A 24038-nucleotide genomic window follows, 5' to 3' on the forward strand; every position below is an offset into this window, starting at 1 on the left:
ACGCCCATGACTGAGGACCCACTATGGGCACAAACTAGCATTATGACCCTCAGCCTGAGCATGCTTTCCAACATCCCCTCTCAGTTGCACCACCAGGATCCTGCACTGAAAGCCTTCTATGCCCCTATGACCAAATTCTAACCCTTGGTGTGATTTTCGAGGTGCTCAGACCTAGACCCCCATCTCTGGAATCCTTCTTTGGGGCACCCCTTAGATGGAATACAGCACTCTTCCCTTTCCTGAAAAAGCCACCAAACTATGGGGAGCCACCAGGATCCTTAGAGAGGAAAAATCTCCCATGGACCAGGCAACCACACCTACATTCTGATGCCATCCTGGACAAACAATCCAGGTAGAAAAGCCAGTACTACCGCCTTCGAGTCACCCTAATTTCAGTTCCTGATGAGCTGTCCTCCATGTGTAGGCTTTGGGCTTGCGATCACCTAGCCACTAACCTTAACCCGAACTTGTGTTTGCAGACTTCTCTAACAATACCATGGCTCACATGCCCTCCAAGACGGGGTCTCCACACAACAGGACTGTGCCGGCCATCCCCAAGGAAACTGTGTCATCACAGTTGCCCAAACATTCCAAATTAGGAGAAATCGAAAGTCCCTGAGACCATCCCAATATTGGCAGCTGCTCTGGATGCAAATACCCAGTCTGAAACAACCTGATCACCTACATCCAGGCAGACAGCCAAGTCAATGGTTCGAAGTCAGAAGATTGAACCATACATGCCCCTAGGACCACATTAGCACGCTAGCTTAGGTTTTCAGGCATCTGTCCTCAAAGGCCTGTTCTGGAATACCAACTTCTAATACATCATGTTGTTCCTGAGCCACACAAGAAAACATCTCCTGTCTCCAGACATCAAGACAGCATGGTATTGGCACAAAAACAGACACATAGATCAATGGAACAGAATAGAGAGCCCAGAAATAGACCCTCAACTCTATGGTCAACTAAGCTTCGACAAAGCAGGAAAGAATGTCCAATGGACAAAAGACAACCTCTTCAATAAATGGTGTTGGGAAAATTGGACAGCCACATGTAGAAAAATGAAATTGGACCATTTCCTTACACCACACAGAAAAATAGACTCAAAATGGATGAAGGACCTCAATGTGAGAAAGGAATCCATCAACATCCTTGAGGAGAACACAGGAAGCAACCTCTTCGACCTCAGCCACAGCAACACCTTCCTAGGAACATCGCCAAAGGCAAGGGAAGCAAGGGCAAAAATGAACTATTGGGATTTCATCAAGATCAAAAGCTTTTGCACAGCAAAGGAAACAGTTAACAAAATCCAAAGACAACTGACAGAATGGAAGAAGATATTTGCAAACAACATATCAGATAAAGGATTAGGGTCCAAAATCTATAAAGAACTTAGCAAACTCAACACCCAAAGAACAAATAATCCAATCAAGAAATGGGCAGAGTACATGAACAGACATTTATGCAAAGAAGACATTTATGCAAAGAAGACATCCAGATGGCCAACAGACACAGGATTTGTTTTGCAGTGTGGCTCAGGGACCACATGTTGTATCATAAGTTCATATTCCAGAACAGGCCTCTGAGGACAGATGCCTGAACACCTAATCTAGTTTTCAAATGTGGTCCTAGGGGCACATATTGTTCAGTCTTCTGTCTCAGAACCATTGACTTGGTTGTCTGCCTGGATGTAGGTGATCAGGTTGTTTCAGACTGCGCATTTGCATACAGAACAGCCACAATATTGGGGTGGTCTCAGGGTACTCAGGTTTCTCCTAATCTGGGAGGTTTGGGCAACTGTGATGGGCACAGAAACCTAGGGGATGGCAGGCACAGTCCTGTGGTGTGGCTCCAGAGACCCCATCCTGGAAGACATGTGAGCCATGTTATTGTTAGAGAAGTCTGCAAGCACAAGTTCGGGTTAGTGTTAGTGGCTAGGTGATCACAGGCCAAATGCCTAAAACTGGAGTGCAGCTCGTCTGGAACTATAATTAGGGTGACTGGAAGGCGGTGATACAACTTTTCTATCTGGGTTGTTTGTCCAGGATGGCCTCGGAATGCAGGTGTGGTCTACTGGGGCCATGGGAGATTTTTCCTCTCTAAGCATCCTGGTGTCTCCCCATAGTTTGGTGGCTTTTTCCGGGGAAGGGAAGAGTGTTGTACTCCATCTAAGGGGTGCCCCAAAATAGGGGTTCCAGAGATGGGCTTTGGATCTGGGTGTCTCAGAAATCATACCAAGTGTTAGAAATTGGGCATAGGGGTATAGCGGGCTTTCAATGCGGGATCCTGGTGGTGTAACTGAGAGGGGATGTTGGAAAGCATGCTCAGGCGGAGAGACACAAAGCTTGTTTGTGCCCAGGGCGGGTCCTCAGCCATTGGCATGGTCACAATGGACATGCAGCTAGGTCTGACTTTGAAGGTTGGACACACATCCCAACAGCCAGGTTTCCTGCTATTTGTAAGTAGGAGTTCTCTATTATGCTTCTGGTTCCCCCATTGGCAGGGATTGCAGCAAAAGTCTATGGACAGGTGCCTGAATACCAAGGATGTGTAGAGATGACGGACTTGGGCCATTGCCTGTCTCACATGCTGGATATGGGGCCCGCTCTCTGGGTGGCTGACACTAGGTCGGGGCTCAGTCTGTGTCAGACACAGCATGTTCAGTATAGGAAAAACCAGTGTGGCAAATGAGGCCCGGACATGCTTGAGGGCCGCCATGGGCATAAACAAACATTGGAAACTTTGTGTGAGCTCTGTCCTCACGTAAAGCCTCTCAGTGACGGGACCAAGAGCTCACATATGGGGTTTGCCATGCTTCTAGTCCCCAAATCTTAACCAGAGCTTGAGAAGTCTAGTCACCCCTACTCCGAGCTCTTCTCTAGAATCCCTCCTTGGTGGGACACATGAGGTAAAAAAAAAAAAAAAAAAAAAAAAAAAAAAGTAAAGAAAGGACTCCTACCATCCAAAGAATGACCCCAAACACTTAGAGTCGGGCCAAATCCACAGAGAGAACAACTCGTCCATGGCCGATGAGGCCAGCCTGACTTTCCACAGTTACCAGTGATGCAAAATCTGGAGACAAAAGCCTGAAAGAAGGCCTCACACTCACCCGTTGATCATAGCCTGAAAAATTCTCTTCAAGGTGTGTAGATCAGTCCTGCCATACCTATGTCCCAAAACCTAAGCCGAGTTTGTGTTTTCATACTTCTGTCCCCACAGTCCTGGCACACACACCCTCCAGGATGGGGCCCCTGGAGCCACACCTCAGGACTGCCCCTGCCTTCTCCAAGGGAATTCTACTCTTTCTCTTTGACACAACCTGACAGATTAGGAGAAATTTCCAAAGTCCCCGAGGCCATCCCAATAGTTTCGGCCACCCAGGACAAACAAGGGTGATCTGTTACAAGGTGTGCAACTACCTCCACTCAGACTCGTAGACAGATATGCCCAGAGAAGAAAATTGAACCGGACAGGTACCCAGGACCTAATCAGATCCATTGCTTTTGTTTCCAGCCATCTCATCCTCAGAGGCCTGGATTCCAATACCACCATATGGGGGTTTTCCGTAGGGATCAATCAGAACAACTCTCGTCTTCACATTGGAATCTTGCTCTATGCAGCTGTGTCAAAACCTCCAGTTAGGAGAAAACTTCAGGTCGCCAGAGCCACCACCCCATTCCAATGTCTCCATGGACACAAACCCACATTATGACCCACCCTCAGGATAGTCCATTTCAGCTAAACCCACTTGGTTGTTCCTCCAGGGCCTGCAGATTGAACAGGCCTTGTCACTGGGAAACAATTGGAATGCAAGTTGGGCTGCCTAGGCATCCATCGGTAGAACCCCGCTCTGGCCGACTTCTATCTCACAACCACTGGTCCACATGCCCTCCGGTTTGGGGCCTCCAGAGCCACACTGAAGGACAGGGCCTATCCTTTCTAGGAAAATTCCACCATAAGCAGCTGCCCAAAACCTCCAGGGTTGGAGAAACTGACCAGGCCCCTGAAGCCACCCCAATTTCATAGGCTGCGCTGCTGAAAAGTGCACCATCTGACTCAACCTAGACACCTACCTCCACGTAGACACCCAGGTCACAGGCCCAGAGGCAGAATATTGAATCGCACATGTGCCTAGGACCTCATGAGAAACCTGGTTTAGGTTGTCAGGCATCGGTCCCCAGGGGCCTGTTCTGGAATACCCACACAGGGTCCAACATGTGGATCCTGAGCCACACAGCAGAACCTATCCCGTCCCCAGAAGGAACGGTTGCTCCTGGGAGCTGTGTCAAACCCTCAGGAAAGTCGAATCCTGCATGGCTCCTTAACCACTACCACATTGGAAGGTCTCCCTGGATACAGACTGGCATTGTGACCCAACAGCATGAGATACAATGTCAAATGGGCCCCCTTGGCACTTTTCCCCAGAGCCAGCAGATCGAACTTGCCGTGATCCTCAGCTGCAATGGTAAGCTGAGGCGAGCTTTGCAGGCATCCATTCGGAGAGCTCTGCTAGCCAATCTTTCCATAGGTGGATCCTGGAGCCATCTAAACGGATTCACCATTATCCTCCAAAAGGCACTTTGCTATTTGGAACAGCTCACAACCTGAGAGTGGATAAATCTTCATGGCCTCATGAGGCTCCCCCTGCATTCTTTGGCCATTGTGAACACTAACTCCTGCGTGTGCAAACATTGGAACCTCGCCACTACTCAAGCCCTGGAGATCTCAAATCAGCCACTGCACATTGGAACTGCCAAGCGCTCAGCTGAACTGAACTGTAGTTCGAGTTACCGGGCTTGCAGGCTGTCACTCCAGGCCTGCAAGCACTCCAGATTCCGAATCTAGAGTCACGATCCAGAATTCTGCCTACGCATCAGAAAGTAGAAGTGCAACATTGGCCTGCCCAGAATCCTCGCATGAGGATCAACTTGCACGGCGATCGACGGCAATCCAATATCATAGTCAGTCCTGTGTTCTAATGATCTGTTTGACACAGCCAGAGCCCCGGCCTCTTGTCAGCCACCAAGAGAGCGGGCCCCATTCACTGCAGGTGGGATCTGCCATGGCTCGAGACTGTCATTTCTATCCAACCTATGTATTCAGGCATCTATCCACAGACCATAGCTCAAATCCCTGCCTATGGGTGAACCTGAAGCACAAAAGTATACTCCTTCAATTATAAGGCCAGAAAGTTTGCTGTGGTGATGGTTGTCTAACCCTCAGAGTGGGAGTCAGTTGCATGGCCCATGGGATCACGCCCACCCATGAGGGCCATTCTGGGCACAAGCAAGCATTGTGACCCTCAGCCTGAACCCACTTTCAAACACTCCCCTCAGCAGCTGGACCATGCTCATGGAAACCAGGCTTGCTGTGACCCTAATCCCCAGTCATAACCCTCGATGGGGTTATCCAGGCGCCCAGACTCAGAAACCGTCTAAGCAATCCCTGTTATGGTGGGATCCAGGAAACCTAAACAGCACTCTCCCCTTCCCTCAGAAGGACACCAAATTCTTGAGAGCTGGACAGGACCTCCTGTAAAGAAGAATATCCCATGGCCCCATGAGGCCCCCCCTTCATTCTGTGGCCTTCCTATACACACAATATAGACAGAAAAGCTTGCACTACTGACTCCGTGCCGCCCTAATTTCAAATCCAGAGGCACTGCCCTCAGCGTCTGCAGAGCACACCTGCCAACACCTCATCCCTAACCCTAATCCGAGCTTGTGTTGGCAGACTTCTCTCTCCAATGCCCTGACCCACACGCCCTCCAGTATAGGGCCTCCAGAGCCACACTGCAGGACTGGGGCCTGTCCTCCCAAGGAAAACTCAGTGCTAAACAGCGACCTAAAATGTACATGTTCGGAGAAACCTAAAAGGATCCTGAGCCCATCCCAATTTTGTAGGCCACACTGCAGAAAAATGCACAGTCTGAGTAACCCTGGTCACCTACCTTCAGTAGACACCCAGGTCAGTGGCCTGAGGCAGATGGTTGAACCACACATGCGCTTAGGATCTCATGAGAACCCTAGATCAGGTTGTCAGGCATCGGTCTCCAGAGACCTGTTCTGGAATACCCACATAGGGTCCAATATGTGGTCCCTGAGGCACACAACAGAACCATTTTTTTCCTGAGTAGGAACCGTTTCTCTTGGGACCTATGTCAAACCTCAGGGTAGAGGAATCCTGCATGGCTACTGAACCACCACCACATTGGAAGGTCTCCATTGACAAAGACTGCCAAAGTGTCCCGACAGCTTGAGACACACTGTCAACTGGGCCCCCTTGGCACTTTTCCGCAAATCCAGCAGATAGAAATTGCCATGTTCCTCAGCTGCAATGGTAAGCCGAGGCGGGCTTTCCAGGCATCCATTTGGAGACCTCTGCTAGCCAATCTTTCCATGCGGGGTATCCTGGAGCCATCTAAACAGAGTCGCCATTGTCCCTAGAAGGACACCTTGCTGTTCAGAGTAGCTCACAAGTCTGAGAGTGGTTAACTTCCAAGGCCTCATGAGGCCACGGCTGCATTCTTTGGCCATAATGAACACAAACCCCAGCATGTGCGAACATCGGACCCTCGCCCCTACTCAGGCCCTGGAGATCTCAGATCAGCCACTGCACATTGGGACTGCCAAGCGCTTGGCACTGAATTATACCCTAGCTCGTATTTTGGGCCTTGTGGGCTCACACTCCTGGTCAACAAGCACTCCAGACTGTGAATCTGGAGCGCGATGCAGACTTCTGCCTGCCTACCAGAAAGTAGAAGTGCAGCATGGGCCTGCCCAGAATCCTTACATGAGGATCAATGTGTACTCCCATCCAAACATGGATTCCAGAGATGGATTCTGGGTCCTGATGGCTGGATAACCTCACCAAAGCTTAGGATTTAGGCCTAGAGTCATGACAGCCACGCTCTGTGTGTTCCTGGTCCAGCTCCCGAGTAGGCTTGCTGAAAAGGGGTCTCATGCTGAGGGTCAAAATGTCCCTTTGTGCCCAGCTACCCATCCTGAGTGGTCGTCCTCTCATGGGCCAATCACCTGGCTACAACTCTGATTGTTGGACAACCATCTCAACTTTCAGTTTTCCTGCCATGGGGAAGGAGGAGTACTCTTTGGTGCTTCAGGGTCCCCCATGGGCAGGAATTGAGCTAAGTTCTGGGACAGGTACCTGAATACCCAGGTTGGTTCGAGATGAAGGAGTTAGGTCAAGGCAGTTCACATCTTCAGGATATGGGGCCCGCTATCTGGGTGGATGACAGGAGGGAGGGGCTTGGACTGTGTCAGGCAGAGCATTAGTGCACTGTGCAGCCTATGATATTGGGGTGACTTTGAAGGCGGTGCAAGTTGATCCTCATGTGGGATTTCTGCACAGACTCATAGGGCACTTCTTCTTTCTGATGCACAGGCAGAAGCTTGCATTGTGGCTCCCAAATTCCCAATATAGAGGGCTTCCAGGCGAAGAGTGTGAGGAAGGAAGACTGAAAACATAAGCAAAGGTTAAGCTCAGTGCCGAGCACATGGCTGTTCCAACATCCAGTGGTTGTTTCGTGATCTCCAGCACCTGTGTATGTGCGAGGGTCAGATGTCTGCTCACACTACAGTTTGTATCCATTATGGCCAACGAATTGTGTGGTGCCCTCAAGAAGCCTTGGAGTTTTTCCCATGATGGAGCTTGTGAGCTGCACAAAACAGCAATGTTTCCTTGCGGGACAGGGGAAGTCCGCTTCGAGGGCTCCAGGTTCCCCCATATAGAAAGATTTGATAGCACAGCTCTCTAAATGGAGGCCTGGGAAGCCCACCTTGTGTTACCATTGTAAGGGAGGAACAGGACAGGACTGATCCACTGGCTCCGTTTTGAAGTTCCAAGAGATCTGAGTTGATGGAAGTTCTGAGTCTAAAGGGTCAGAATGCTGCTTGGGGTCCAGGGAGACCTTAGAATGGGGCAGTTGCTCTCAGGCCATGCAGGTTTGTCCTATCTGAGGGTTAGACCCAGTACCCAGGAGCCAGGTTTCCTTCTCAGCACAGAAGCTCTCCTGTATGACTCACGGACCACATGTTGGACCATATGTTGATTTTCCAGGCCAGTCCTCTGGTGACAGTTCCTGAAATCCTAAGCTAGGGTTCTGATTAGGTCCTAGGGGCATATCAGGTTCAATCTTCAGACTCAGGGCCATTGACCTGTGTGTCTTCCTGGAGGTAGTTGCTAAGGCTGTGTCACACTGTGCATTTTTTTCCAGAGTGGCCTATGTAATTGGGTTGGACTCAGGGGGCTTACAGATTTCTCCTATTGTGGATGGTTTGGGCTACTGAGACGGGCAGATTTTCCTCGGGAGAGCAGGCCCAGTGATGTGGTGTGTTTCTGTAGGTCCCTTCCTGGAGGGCATGTGGGTCAGGGCTTTGGGACCAAAGTCTTCAGACATAAACTTGGGTAAGAATTAGGGCAAGGCGATGGCATTCCCAATCTGCAGACCCTGAGGGCAGATACTCGGGATTTTAAAATCGGGTGTCTGGGAGGCAGGAGCACAGTCTTTCCGTCTGGATTGTGTGTCTAGGATGGCCTCGGAATAGAGGGGTGGCCTCATGGTTCCAGGGGAGATTCTTCCTCTCTGGGGATTCTGCCCTCACCCCAAATTTTGTTGTCTTACTGGGGGAAGAAGAGAACGCAGTTTTCCATGTCAGGGTACCCGTCAAAACAAGGATTCCAGAAGTGGGTTCTGGGTCCTGTCCCTGGATAACCCCACCAAGGCTTAGGTTTTGGGCCTAGGGTCATGACAGACAAGCTCTGTGGGCTCCTGGTCAAGCTCCTGAGGGTTTTGTTGGAAAGGGATCTCAGGTTGAGGGTCACAATGATTGTTTCGTGCCCAGCTGCCTATCCTGAGTAGGCGTGGTCTCATGGGCCATGCACCTGGCTCCTATTCTGAGGGTTAGACATCCATCTCAACATTCAGTTTTCCTTCCATGGGAAAGGAGGAGTACTGTTGTGTTTCAGCGTCCCCCATGGGCAGGAATTTGAGCTATGTTCTGGGACAGGTACCTTAATACAGAAGTTGGTTCAAGATGACAACCTCAGGCCAAAGCAAGTCCCAACTGCAGCATATGGGGCCCACTCTCTGGGTGGCTGACAGGAGGTCTGTGCTCGGGCTGTGTCAGACATAGCATTAGGTCACAGGGTGGCCTATGATATAGGGGTGATGGTGAGGACCGTGCAGGTGGATCCTCATGTGGGGTTTCTGCGCAGACCCATAGGGCATTTCTTCTTTCTGGTGGGCAGGCAGAAAGCTGCATTGTGGTTCCAGAATTCCCTATCAAGTGGGCTTGGGGACCAGTTGGTTGAGGATGTAATTATAAACGCAAGCTACCATTAAATTCAGTGCCAAGTAGAAGGCAGTTCCAAAGTGCAGCGACTAATTTCAGACATCCAGCACCTGAGTAAGGGTGGATGTCAGACGTTTGCTCACACTGGAGTTTGTGTCTATAATGACCATCAAATACAGAGGTGGCGTCAAGGGGCCATGGAGGATTTCCCACCCTGAGGCTTGTGAGATGCTCCAAATAGCAAGGTTTCCTTCTACTGAACAGGTGGTGTGTGGTTTGTTTGCTCGGGGGTTTCCCATGTGGAAAGTTTGTGTAACAGAGCTCTCCCACATGGAAGCCATGAAAGCACACCTACATTGACCATTGTAGCTGAAGAACATGGCAAGTTCGTATTGGTGGCTTTGGGGTGTAGTACCAAGGCCTTGAGTTGACTTGGAATCTCTTGCACATGGGTCACAGCTCTGATTTGTTACTAGGGAGATCTTAGAATGTGCTGGTGGCTAAGGTGCTTTGCAGGGTTCTCCTACCCTGAGGGTTTAACACATGTCCAACAGCACAGTTTTCTTCTGAGGACAGGAGAAGTTCTGTTGTGTGGCTCAGAGACTACATGTTGTATCCTACCTTGGTATTCAGAAACAGGCCTCTGAGGACAGATGTCTGAAAACCTAATCTATGCTTCAAATGAGGTCCTAGGGGCATGCCAGGTTCAATCTTCTGACTCACAACCATTGACTTGGGTGTCTGCCTGGATGTAGGTGATCAGGGTATTTCAGACTGCACATTTGTATCCAGAGTGGCCTCCAGTAGTGGGGTGGTCTCAGGGGCCTTGCAGGTTTCTCCTAATCTGGAGGGTTTGGACCACTGTGACAGGCACAGTTTTTTGGGGGATGACAGGACCAGTCCTGTGGTGCGGCTCCAAAGACCCCATTTTGGAGGGCATGGGAGCCATGGTTTTGAGAGAGAAGTCTGCAAACAGAAATGTGGGTTAGGGTTACTGGCGAAGTGATCACAAGCCCAATGCATAGACCTGGAGGGCAGCTCTTCAGGAACTGTAATTAGGGTGACTCAAAGGTGGAAGCTGGATTTTGTCTCCCAGATGGCATCGGAATGCAGGTGTGCTCTCATGGGTCCATGAGAGATTTTTCCTCTTTAAGGATAGAAAAGCCTGCACTACTGCCTCTATGACACCTTAATTTCAGTACAATATGAGTGGCCTCAGAGTGGGAGCCAGCTGCAGGGCCAATGAGACCACACCCACTCCTTCCCCTTAGAAAGAAGTGCCTGTTGAGTCTGCCCAGAATCCCTGCATGGGGATCAATCTGCTAGATCCTCGAAGTAATACTGATTCATAGTCTGCCATGGCCACTATTGCTGTGTCTGACAGAGACTGATCCCCAAACTAGTGCCAGCCACCCAGAGAGCAGACCCCATATACAGCATGTGATACCGGCCATGGCCCAAATCTGTCATCTCACCCATCCTTGTTATTCAGGCACCTGTCACCAGAACTGAAGCAGAATAGAGAACTCCCCCTTTCCAATGGCAGAAAATATGGCTGTTGGGATGTGTGTCCGACCCTCAAAGTGGAAGCTAGAAGCATGGCCAATGAAGCCACAACCACTCCTGAGGGCCGCCCTGGGCATAAACAGGCATTGTGACCATCAGCCTGAGCATGCTTTCAAACAAGCACTCTCAGTGGCAACACCATAATCCGGCATTGCCAGCCTGGTATGCCCATAGGCCCAAATCCTAACACTTGGTGGGATTTTCTAGGGGCTCAGAGCCAGAGCCAGTCTTTGGAATCCCTGTTTTGGGGCACCCCTAAAATGAGCTTCCCTCAGGGCCTGCAGATCGGGCCTATGATCACCTCCGCCCTCACACTAACCCTAGTTCACTTTTGTAGATTTCTGTCCCCAAAGCCCAGGCCCCCATGCCCTCCAGGATGGGGTATCTGTAGCCACGGACAAGTATGCATACATTCCCAAAGGAAACTCTGCCCTTCACTGTTGCCAAAACCCTTAAGATTAGGAGCAAAGTACAATTCCCTGAGCCCACCTCAATTCAAAGGAAAACTCTGGACCCAAATGCACATTCTGACACACAATGAGGACCTGCCTCCAGGTAGACATCCAAGTCAAAGGCCCTGAGTCAGAAGATTGAACCTGACATGCCTCTGGGACTTCATCTATACCCAAGCTTAGGTTTTCAGGTGCCTGTCGCCAGAGACCAGTTCTCCAATACCAACTTCTATTCCAACATGTTGTCCCTGAGCCACACAATAGAACCTCTCCTGTCCCCAGAAGGATACATTGCTTTTGGTAGCTGTGTCCAAGACTCAGTGTAGGAGAATCCTGCATGCGACCCTGACCACCCCAACATTCTAACGTCTCCCTGGATGCAAACTAGCACTGTGATCCCACAGCATGAAATTCCATGTCAACTCAGGCCTCTTGGAACTTCGCTCCAGAGGCACCAGATCGAACCTGCCATGTTTCTCAGCTGCAAAGGTCAGTGGAGTTTTGCTTTCCTGGCACCCAGGCAAGAATGCTCTGCTACCCAAACTTTCCATATGAGGGACCCGGGAGCAAAGAAACCAGACTTCCCCTGTCCAGTAGAAGGAAACCTTGCTGTTTGGAGCATCTCACGAGCCCCAGAGTGGGAAATTCTGCATGGCCTCGGGACATCACGTTGCCATTTGTCGGTCATCATAGACAGAAACCCCAGTGTGAGCAAGCATCTGATATCCACACTTAGTCAGGTGCTGGATATCACAAATCAGCCACTGCACAATGGAACTGCCTACCGCTTGGCACTGAATTGAACCATAACTTCTGTTTACAATTCCATCCTGAACCTCCTGGTCCACAAACCCACTTGATAGGGAATTCTGGAGCCACAACACAGCATTCTGCCTACCACACAAAAAGAAGTCCTGCCTGGTGATTCTGCAGAAACCCCATATGAGAATCCACCTGCATGGCCCTTGACGTCACACTAATATCATAGGCTGCAATGGGCACTCAGGCTCTGTCTGACACATCCTAAGCCATAACCTCCAGACAGCCATGCAGACAGTGGTCCCCTTATTCTGCAGGTGAGAAATGCCATTGCCCGAAGCTGTCATCTCTACTCAACCTGGGTATTCAGGCACCACTCCCAGACCATAGCTCAAATCCCTGCCTATAGGGGAACCTTAAGCACAAGAGTACTCCTCATTCCCGATGGCAGGAAACCTGGCTTTTGAGATGGGTGCCCAACCCTCAGTGTGGGAACCAGCTACATGGCCCATGAGACCACAGCCACTCACGGGAGCCGCCGTGGGCACAAAGAGGCATTGTGATTCTCAGCATGAGCCTACATTCAAACAAACTCCCTTGGTAGCTGGACCAGGAGTGCGCAGAGCAGGCCTACCAGGTTCCTAGGTCAAAATCCTCACCTTCATTCGTGTTTTCCAGGTGTCCAGAACAAGAATCTGTCTCTGGAATCCCTCTTGTGGGTGTCCCCTGAGACGGAAAACAGCAATCTTCCCTTCCTCCAGAGACACCAAACTCTTGGGAGTTGGGCAGAATCCCCAGAGAGGAGGAATATCCCATGGCACCATGAAACACTCCTACATTTTGCGACCGACCTGGACACACAATCCAGATAGAAAAGCCTGTGCTCCCGCCTCTATGACACCTTAATTTCAGTACAATATGAGCTGCACTCAGGGCCTGCAGAACGGGACTGTGATCACCTCGGCCCTCACCCTAACCCTAGTTCGCGTTTCCAGATTTCTGTCTCCAATGCTCTGGCCCACATGCCCTCAGGACTGGGCCTCTGGAGCCACACTGGACGAGTGTGCCTACCCTCCCGAAGGAAACTCTATCCTCACTGTTGCCAAAACCCTGAAGATTAGGAGCAAAGTACAAAGCCCCTGAGCACACCTCCATTTTGAAGAACGCTCTCTACCCAAATGTGCATTCTGACGCACAATGAGACCCTGCCTTCTGACAGACATCCAAGTCAAAGGCCCTGAGACAGCAGATTGAACCTGACATGCCTCTTAGATTCATCGATACCAGAGCTTAGATTTTCAGGTGCCTATCCCCAGGGGCCTTTTTACCCAATACCAAATTATATTCCAACTTGTGGTCCCTGAGCCACACTACAGAACCCCACCTGACCCAAGAAGTATACCTTGCTTTTGGTAGCTGTGTCCAAGTCACAGTGTAGGAGAATCCTGCATGGCCCTCTAACCACACCAACATTCTAACTTCTCCATGGATCCCAACCAGCATTGTGATCCAACAGCATGAAATTCCATGTCAACTCAGGATGCTTGGAACTTAGTCCCAAAGCCACCATATCGAACCTGCCATTTCCTCAGCTGGAATGGACCATGGAGTTGTGCTTTCTACGCATCGACACAAGAGAGCTCTGATACCCAAACTTTCCATATGGGGGACCCTGGAGCAAACTAACCAAAATCTCCCTGTCCAGTAAAATGAAACCTTGCTGTCTGGAGCATCTCACAAATCACAGCATGGCAAATCCTTCATGGCATCTTGTGCCACCCCTCCATTTGTCGGTCATCATAGACACAAACTACAGTGTGAGCAAACATCTGACATCTGCCATTATTCAGGTGCTGGATAGCTCAAAACAGCCTTCTGATTGTCACTGGATTGAACCATTGTTTGTGTTTACCATTCCATCCTCACCCTCCTGGACCCCAAGACATCTTGATAGGGAATTCTGGAGCCACGATGCAGCATTCTGCCTGTCCCACAGAAAGAAGTGTCTGGAGAATCTGCCAAGAAAACCCACATAAGGATCCACCTGCATGACCCTTTACAGAACCCTAATATCATAGGCCGCCGTGGGCACTCAGACTCTGTCTGACACAGCCTGAGCCACGACCTCCATTCAACCATGCAGACAGTGGGCCCCATATTCTGCAGGTGGGACCTGTTGGACTGAAGCCTGACGGCCTGAAGCCGTCACATCTACTCAACCTGTATATTCAGCCATCTCTCCCAGACCATAGCTCAAATCCCTGCCAATGGGGGAAACTGAAGCCCAGGAGTACACCTCCTTCCTGATGGCAGGAAGCATGGCTGTTGGAATTGGTATTCAACCCTCAGAGTAGGAACCAGCTGTGTGGCCCATGAGGCCACAGTCACTCGTGGGAGACGCCCTGGGCACAAAGAGGCATTGTGATCCTCAGCCTGATCATGCTTTCAAACAGGCCCTCTCAGTTGCAGCACCAGGATCCCGCATTGAAGGCCTGGTATGCCCCCAGTCGCAAATACTAACCCTTGTTGGGATATTCCGGGGGCCCAGACCCAGAGCCTGTTCATGGAATCCCTGTTTTGGGTCACCCCTAAGATAGAAAACAGCACTCTTTGCTTCCCCAGAAAAGTCACCAAACTATTGGGAGCCGCTAGGATTCTAAGAGAGGAAAAATTCCCCATGTACCCATGAGACAACATCTGCATTATGAGGCCATCAGGGACAAGAATCCACAAATAAAAGCTTGTGCTACTGCCTTACATCACCCTAATTATAGTTCTTGATGAACTGTCCTCCAGGTCTACACACTGGGCCTGCGATCACTTTGCCACTACCCTAACCCTACTTTGTGTTTGCAGACTTCTCTCTCAAACAATGGATCACATTCCCTCCAGGATGGTGTCTCTGGAGCCACACCACAGGACTTTGCCTGCCATACCCAAGGAAACATTGCCCAAGCCACTTGTCCAAACATTCCATATTGGAAAACCCTGCAAGGCCCCAGAGCCCACCCCAATATTGGAGGCTGCTGTAGATGCAAATGCACAGTCTGAAACACCCTTAGTCCCTACATCTAGGCAGACAATCAAGTCTTTTGTCTGGAGTCAGAAGATTGAAACACACATGGCCTTAGGACCTCATGGAGACCCCAGTTAGGTTTTCATGCATCTGTCCTCAGAGGCCTGTTCTGGAATACCAACTTATGATACAATATGTGGTCCCTAAACTACACAGCAGAAAAACTCCTGTCCCCAGAAGGAAAACGTGCTCTTGGACCTGTGTCAAACCCTCAAGGTAGGAGACTCCTGAATGGCATTTTAGCCACCAGCACAGTCTAAGATCTTCCTAGTAACAAACCAGCATTGTAACCCCTGTGCAAGACATTCCATGTCAACTCAAGGCCTTGGAACTTCACCCCAGATCCACCAGAACGAAACTTCCATGTTCCTCAGCTGCGTGGTCCATTGAGAAATGCTTTCTGTGCATCCATGCGGGAGAGCTCTGTTACCCAAAATTTCCATATGAGGGACCCTGGAGTTAACACGCCAAACTCCAACTGTCCAGTAGAAAGAAACCTTGCTGTTTGGAGCATCTCACAAACCTCAGCGTGGGATATTCTCCATGGCCTCTGGATGCCAACCCTCCACTAGTCGGTCATCATAGACACAAACTCCAGTGTGAGCAAACATCTGACATCCGCCCTTACTCACATGCTGGATATCTCGCATAAGAAGCAGCCCACTGGGACTGCCTTCCGCCTGATGAATTTAACCATAGCTGGTGTTTACAATCCATCCTCACCCTACTGGTCCCCAAGCCCACTTGATAGGGGATTCTGGAGCCACATCACAGCACTCTGCCTTCCCCATAAAAAGAAGAAGTGCCTTGTTAATCTGCCCAGGAGCCCAACATGAGGATCAATGTACTCCTGCCTTGAGGGAACCCTGATTTATAGAGTGCCCTGGCCACTAGTGCTGTGTCTGACAGAGCCTGAGCCCCGACCTCATGTCAGCCTTCCAGAGAGTGGTGCCCGAATCCAGCATGTAAGACCATCATCTCTACACATCCATGGTATTCAGGCATCTGTCTCCAGACCTTTGCTGGAATCCCTGCCAATGGGGGAACCTGAAGCACAATGGAGAGCTCCTCCTTCCCCATGGCAGGAAACCTGGCTGTTGGTATGGGTGTCCAACCCTCAAAGTGCGAGCCAGCTGCATGGCCAATGAGACCACGCCCACTCCTGAGAGCCGCCCTGGACACAAACCGGCATTGTGACCCTAAACCTGAGCATGTTTTCAAACAAGCCCTCTCAGTTACACCACTAGGATACCGCACTGCAGGCCTGCGACTCCCCTAGGCCCCAATCCTAACCCTTGGTTGGATTATCCAGGCGCCCAGACACAGAGCCCGTCTCTGAAATCCCTGTTTTGGGACACCCCTAAGATGGAAATCAGCACTCTTCCCTTCCCCGAAAAAGCCACCAAACTATTGGGAACAGCCAGGATCCTTTGAGAGGAAAAATCTCTCATGGATTCATGAGACAACACCTGCATTCTGAGGCCATTGTGGACACACAATCCAGATATAAAAGCCTGTGCTACCACTTAGAGTCACCTAATTACAATTCCTGACAATCTGTGGTCTAGGCCTATGCACTTGGTTTGCGATCACATCGTCCCTAACCCTAACTCAAGTTTATGTTAGCAGACTTCTCTCTCAAAACCGTGGCTCACATGCCCTCCAGCATCTGGTCTCTGCAGCCACACCACAGGACTGTGTCTCCATCACCAAGAAAACTTTGGCCATCACAGTTGCCCAAACGCTCAAGATTAGGAGAAGCCTGCAAAATCCCTGAGCCCACCTCAATATTGGAGGCCACCCTGGATGCGAATGTGCAGTCTGAAACACCCTGCTTCAGTACATCCAGACAGACATCCAAGTCAATGTTTCCGAGTCGGAAGATTGAACCTGGCACGCCCCTAGTACCGCTTTGGAACTCCAATTAGGTTTTCAGGCATCTGTCCTCAGAGGCCTGTTCTGGTATAAGAACTTATAATACCACATGTGTTCCCTGAGGCACAACAGAAAAACTCCTGCCCCTAGAAGGAAACCGTGCTTTTGGACCTGTGTCAAACCCTCAAGATAGGAGAATCATGCATGGCATCTTAGCCACCAACACATTCTAAGATCTCCCTTGTAACAAACCAGCATGATGACCCCTTTGTTAGAGATTCCATGTCAACTTAAGGACTTGGTACTTCCATATGCCTTAAGGCCTTGGTACTTCGTCAAAACCACCAGAACGAGCCTGCCATGCTCCTCAGCTGCATGGTCCATGGAGGTGTGCTTTCCAGGCATCCATGCGGGAGAGCTCTATTACCCAAAGTTTCCACATGGGGGACCCTGGAGAAATCAAATCAGACTCCACCTGTCCAGTAGAGGGAAACCTTGCTGTTTGGAGCATCTCAAAAACCTCAGCGTGGGAAATCCTCCAGGGCGTCTTTACGCCACCTTTCCATTTGTTGCTCATCATAGAGACAAACTCCAGTGTGACCAAACATGTGACATCCACCCTTTCTCACGTGCTGGATATCTCAAATAAGACACAGCACATTAGAAATGTCTTCGGCCTGGCACTGAATTTAACCGTGTCTTCGGTTTACAACTCCTTTCTCACCCTACTCTTCATCACGCCCTCTTGATAGGGAATTCTGGAGCCAAAATGCAGCATTCTGCCTTCCCCATAGAAAGAAGTGCCTGAGAGGCTGCCAGGAAATCCTACATGAGGATCTTCTGCTCAGCCCTCAAGGGAACCCCGATTTATAGGTTCACAGGCTACTAGTGCTGTGTCTGACAGAGCCTGAGCACTGACCTAGTTTCAGCCACCCAGAGAGTCGGGCCCCTATCCAGCATGTCAGACCGGCCATGGCCAACGTCCTTCCTCTCTACCCATCCTTGGTATTCAGGCAACTATACTCAGACCTGCGCTGGAATCCCTGCCAATGGGGGAACCTTGAGCACAATAGAGAACTCCTATTTCCCCAAGGAAGGAATGGGATGGTTTTCTAACCCTCAGAGTAGGAGCCAGCTGCATGGCCAATGAGACCATGCCCACTCATAGGGGCCGCCCTGGGCACAAACAGGCATGTAGTCTCTCAGCCTGAGCATGCTTTCAAGCCAGCCTATTTAGTTGCACCAACATGATCTAGCTTTGAAGGCCTGGTACGCCCCTAGGCCCAAATCCTAACCCTTGGTGGGATTTTCCATACGCCCAACCCAGAGTCCTTCTCTGGAATCCCTGTTTTGGGACACCCCTAAGATGGAAAACAGCTCTCTTCCCTTTCCTGAAAAAGCCAACAAAGTATTGGAAGCCGCCAGGATCCTTAAAGAAAAAAAATCTCCCATGGATCCATAATACCACACCTGCATTCCGAGCCATCCTGGACACACAATCCAGATAGAAAAGCCTGTGATCCCGCCTTCGAGTAACCATAATTACAGTTCCTGACGAACTGCCCTCCATGTCTATACATTGGGCATGTGATCACCTCACCAATAACCCTAACCCGAGTTTGTGTTTGCAGACTTATCTCCCAAAACCATGCCTCACATGCCCTCCAGGCTTGGGTCTCTGGATCCACACCACAGGACCGCACCTGCCATCCCCAAGGAAACTGTGGGTATCACATATGCCCAAACCCTCCAGTTTAGGAGAAACCTTCAAGGCCCCTGAGCCCATTCCAATATTGGAGGCCAGTCTGGACGCAAATGTGCTTCTGAAACACCCTGATCATCTCTACTGAGGCAGACACCCAAGTCAATTGTTCTGGGTCAGAAGAATGAACCTGACATGCCCCTAGGACCTCATTGGAACCCTAGATTAGGTTTTTAGGCCTCTGTCCTCAGAAGCCTGTTCTGGAAAAACAATGTATGATACAACATGTGGTCCCTGAGCCACACAACAGACCATCTCCTATCCCCATAAGGAAACCGTGCTCTTTGACCTGTGTCAAACCCTCAGGGTGAGAGAATCCTGCACGGCCCCTTAGCCACCAGCACTTTCTAAGGTCTCCCTGGTAACAAAACTGCATTTTGACCCATCTGCAAGCGATTACCTCTCAACTCAAGGCCTTGGTTCACCCCCTAGAGCCATGTTAATCAGCTGCAATGGTCAGTGGAGGTGTGCATTCCAGACATCCATACGGTAGAGCTCTGCTACCCAAACTTTCCACATGGAGGACCATGAAGCAAACAAACCAGTCTCCACTTGTCTGTGCCTGTCACAGTTGCCCAAACCTTCAAGATTAGGAGAAACCTGAAAATCCCCTGAGCCCACCTCTATATGGGCGGTCGCTCTGGTGAAAACTTGCAGTCTGAAACACCCTGATCACCTACATCCTGTCAGTCAGTCAGTCATATCAAAGGTCCTAAGTCAGAAGATTGAACTGCCATGCCCATACAACATCATTGGAACCCTAGATTAGGTTTTCAGGCATCTGTCCTCAGAGGCCTATTCTGGAATACCACCATATGATACATGTGGTCCCTAAACCTCACAACAGAACATCTCCTGTCCTGAGAAAGAAACCGTGCTTGTCGACTTGTGCCACATACTCAGGGTTGGAGAATCCTGCATGACACCTTAGCCACCAGCACATTCTAAGATCTGACTGGTAACAAACCAGCATTGTGGCCCATCTGCAAGAGATTCCATGTCAACTCAAGCCCTTGGTTCTTCACCGCAGAGGCACCAGAACAAACCTGCCATGTTCCTCAGCTGAAATTCTCAATGGAGGTGTGCTGTCCAGGCATCCATACGGGAGAGCTCTACTACCCAAACTTTCCACATGCAGGACCCTGGAGCAAACAATCCAGACTCCACCATTCCAGTAGAAGAAAACCTTGCTATTTGGAGCATCTCACAAGGATCAGTGTGGGAAATCCCCCATGGCATCTTGACGCCACCCCTCCATTTGTCGCTCATCATGCATGGCATCTTAGCCAACAACACATTCTAAGATCTCCCTTGTAACAAACCAGCATGGTGACCCCTTTGTTAGAGATTCCATGTCAACTTAAAGCCTTGGTACTTCGTCACAAAGCCACCAGAATGTGCCTGACACAGGCTCGTTTGTTTGACACAAACTCTAGTGTGAGCAAACATCTGACATCCGCCCTTACTCAGGTGCTGGATATCTCGAAAAAGATGCTTCCTTCTGCTTGGCACTGAATTGAACCATATCTTGTGTTTATAATTCCATCCTCACTGTACTGGTCCCCAAGGTCTATTGATATTGAATTCTGGAGCCACAATGCAGCATTCTGCCTTCCCCATAAAAAGAAGAAGTGCCTGCTGAGTCTTCCCAGAATCCCTACATGAGGATCAATAGGCTCGTCTCTTGAGGGAACCCCGATTTGTAGGCCTCCCTGGCCACTAGTGCTGTTTCTGACAGAGCCAGAGCCCAGACCTAGTGTCAGCCACCCAGAGAGTGGGTCCCATATCTAGCATGTGGGACTGGCCATGGCCCAAGTCCATCATCTCTACCTATCCTTGGTATTCTTGCTTCTTTCCCCAGACTTTGCTGGAATCCTTCCATTGGGGGAACCTGAAGCACAATAGAATACTCCTCGTTCCCCAAGGCAGGAAACCTGGCTGTTGGGATTGGTGTCCAACCCACAAAGTGGGATCCAGGTGCATGGTCCATATGACTATGCCAACTCCTGAGGGCTGCCCTGGGTACAAGCAGGCATTGTGACCCACATCCTGAGTATGCTTTCAAACAAGTCCTATCGGTTCCACCACAAGGTTCCCGCATTGGAGGCCTGGTACGCCCCTAGGGCCAAATTCTGAAGCTCGGTTGTATATTACAGGTGCCCAGACCCAGAGCCCGTCTCTGGAATCCCTGTTTTGTGGCACCTCGAAGATGGAAAACAACAATCTTACCTTCCCTGAAAAAGCAACCAAACTATGGGGAGTCGCCAGGGTCCTTAGAGAGGAAAAGTCTTCCATGGACCCAAGAGAATACACCTGCATTCCGATGCCATTCTGGACACACAATCCAGATAGAAAAGCCTATTCTACCACCTTCCAGTCACCCTAATTACAATTCCTGATGTGCTGCCCTCCAGGTCTATGCATTGGGCCTGTGATCGCCTTGCGACAAACTCGAACCTGAATTTGTGTTTGCAGACTTCTCTCCCAAAACCATGGCTCACATGCCCTCCAGGATGGGGTCTCTAGAGGCACACCACAGGACTGTGCCTGACATCCCCAAGGAAAATGTACCCATCAATGTTTCCCAAACCTTACTGATAAGGAGAAAACTGAAAGGCACCTGAGCCCACCCCAATATTGGCAGCTGCTCTGGATACAAATGTGCAGTCTGAAACAACCTGAACAGCTCCATCCAGGCAGACAGCCAAGTCAATGGTCCCGAGTCAGAAGATTGAATGTTACATGCCCGTAGGACCTCATTGGAACCCTAGATTGGGTTTTCAGGCACCTGCCCTTAGGGACCTGTTCTGAATATCTACTTATGATGCAACATGTGGACTCTGAGTGACAAAACAGAAAATCTCCTGTCCTCAGAAGAAGATGGTGCTTTTCGCTCTGTGCCAAACCCTCAGTGTAGGAGAATATTTCTTGTAACATTACGCACCAGCACTTTCTAAGATGATATCCCTGGTAACAAACATGCATTGTGGCCAATCTGCAAGACATTGTCAAATCAAAGACTTTGTACTTCACCACACAGCCTCCAAAAACAACCTGCCATGTTCCTCAGCTACAATCGTCAATGGAGGTGTGCTTTCCAGGCATCCATGAGGGAGAGCTCTGCTTCCTAAACTTTCCACATAAGGAACACTTGAGCAAGCAAAACAGACTCCACCTGCCCAGTGGTAGAAAACCTTGCTGTTTGGAGCATCTCACAAGCCTCAGCGTGGGAAATCCTCCATGGCCTCTTGATGCCACCCCTCCATTTGTCGGTCATAATAGACACAAACTCCAGTGTGAGCAAATATCAGACATCCGCCCTTCCTCAGGTGCTGGGTATCCGAATCATCCGCTGCACACTGGAACTGCCTTTCACTTGGCACTGAATTGAACCCTAGCTAGTGTTTACAATTCCATCATCATCCTACTGATCCCCAAGATCTCTTGATAAGGAATTCCAGAACCTAAACGCAGCATTCTGCCTTCCCCGTAGAAAGAAGAAGTGCCTGGTGAGTCTGCACAGAAAACCCACATGAAGATCAATCTGCTCGGCAAATAAATAGGGAACCCCGATTTATTGTCTGTCCTGGCCACTAGTGCTGTGTCTGACAGAGCCTGAGGCCCGACCTAGTGTCAGCCACCCAGAGAGCGGGACCTATATCTAGCAGGTGGGGACGACCATGGCCCTACTCTATCATCTCTAAAATCCTTGGTATTCAGGCACCTGTCCCCAGACCTTTGCTGGAATCCCTGCCATTGGGGGAAACTGGAGCACAATAGAAAACTCCTCCTTCCCATGGCAGGAAACCTGGCTGTTGGGATGGGTGTCCAATCCTCAACGTGGGAGCCAGCTCCATGGCCAATGAGCTAACACCCTCTCCTAGGGGCCACTCTGGGCACAAACAGGCATTGTGACCCTCAGCCTGAGCATGCTTTCAAACAATCCCTCTCAGTTGCACCACCAAGATCCCGATTTCAGGCCTGGTATGCCCCTAGGCCCACATCCTAAAATTTGGTGGGATTTTCCAGGCTCCCAGATTCAGACCCGTCCCTGGAATCCCTGTTCTGGGGCACCCCTAAGATGGAAAACAGCACTCTTCAGTTCCCCTAAAGAGTAACCAAACTATGGGCAGCTTCCAGGATATTTAGAGAGGAAAAGTCTCCCATGGACCCATGAGACCACACCTAAATTCTGAACACATCCTGGACAACCTGGAAAACCAATCCAGATAGAAACGTCTGTGCTTTCAACTTCCAATCGCCCTAATTACAGTTCCTGATGAGCTTCCTTCACATCTACGGATTGGGCCTGCAACCTCCTAGCAACTAACAGTAACCCGAATCTTTGTTTGAAGACTTCTCTCCCAAAACCATGGCTCACATGCCCTCCAGGATGGGGTTTCTGGAGCCACACCACAGGACTGTGCCTGCAATCCCCAAGGAAACTTTACCCATCACATTTCCCCAAACCCTCCTGATTAGGAGACACCACCAAGGCCCCTGATCCCACTCCAATATTGGAGGCGGCTCTGGATGAAAATGCACAGTCTGAAACACCCTGATCACCTACATCCAGGCAGACACCCAAGTCAATGGTCCTGAGACAGAAAATTGAAACTGACATGCACCTAGGATATCATGGGAACCTTAGATAGGTTTTAGGCATCTGTCCTCAGAGGCCTGTTCTGGAATACCAACTTAGGATACAACATGTGGACTCTGAGCCACACAACAGAACATCCTCTGTCCCAAGAAGAAAACTGTGCACTTCGACCTGTGCCAAACCCTCAGATTAGGAGAATCCTTCATGGCCCCTTAACCCTCAGAACATTCTAATACCTACCGGGTAACAAACCAGCATTGGGACCCAATTGCAAGAGATTCCATGTCAACTCAAGGCCTTGGTACTTGGCCCCAGACCCACCATTACGAACCTGTCATATTCATCAGCAGCAATAGTCATTGCACTTGTGCTTTAAAGGCATCCATGTGGAAGGTCTCTGCTACCAAAAATTACCACATGGGGGACCCCATAGCAAACAAACCAGACGCCACCTATCCAGTAGAAGGAAACCTTGCTATTTGGAGCATCTCACAAGCCTCAGTGTGGGAAATCCTCCATGGCCTCTTGACGCCACCTCTCCATTTGTCGGTCATCATAGACACAAATTCAAGGGTGAGCAAACATCTTTCATCCGCCCTTACTCAGGCCTCAGATCCTAGTCCTTATCTCCAAC

Source organism: Neovison vison, chromosome 4, assembly GCF_020171115.1.
Source record: "Neovison vison isolate M4711 chromosome 4, ASM_NN_V1, whole genome shotgun sequence".
NCBI lineage: Eukaryota > Metazoa > Chordata > Mammalia > Carnivora > Mustelidae > Neogale > Neogale vison.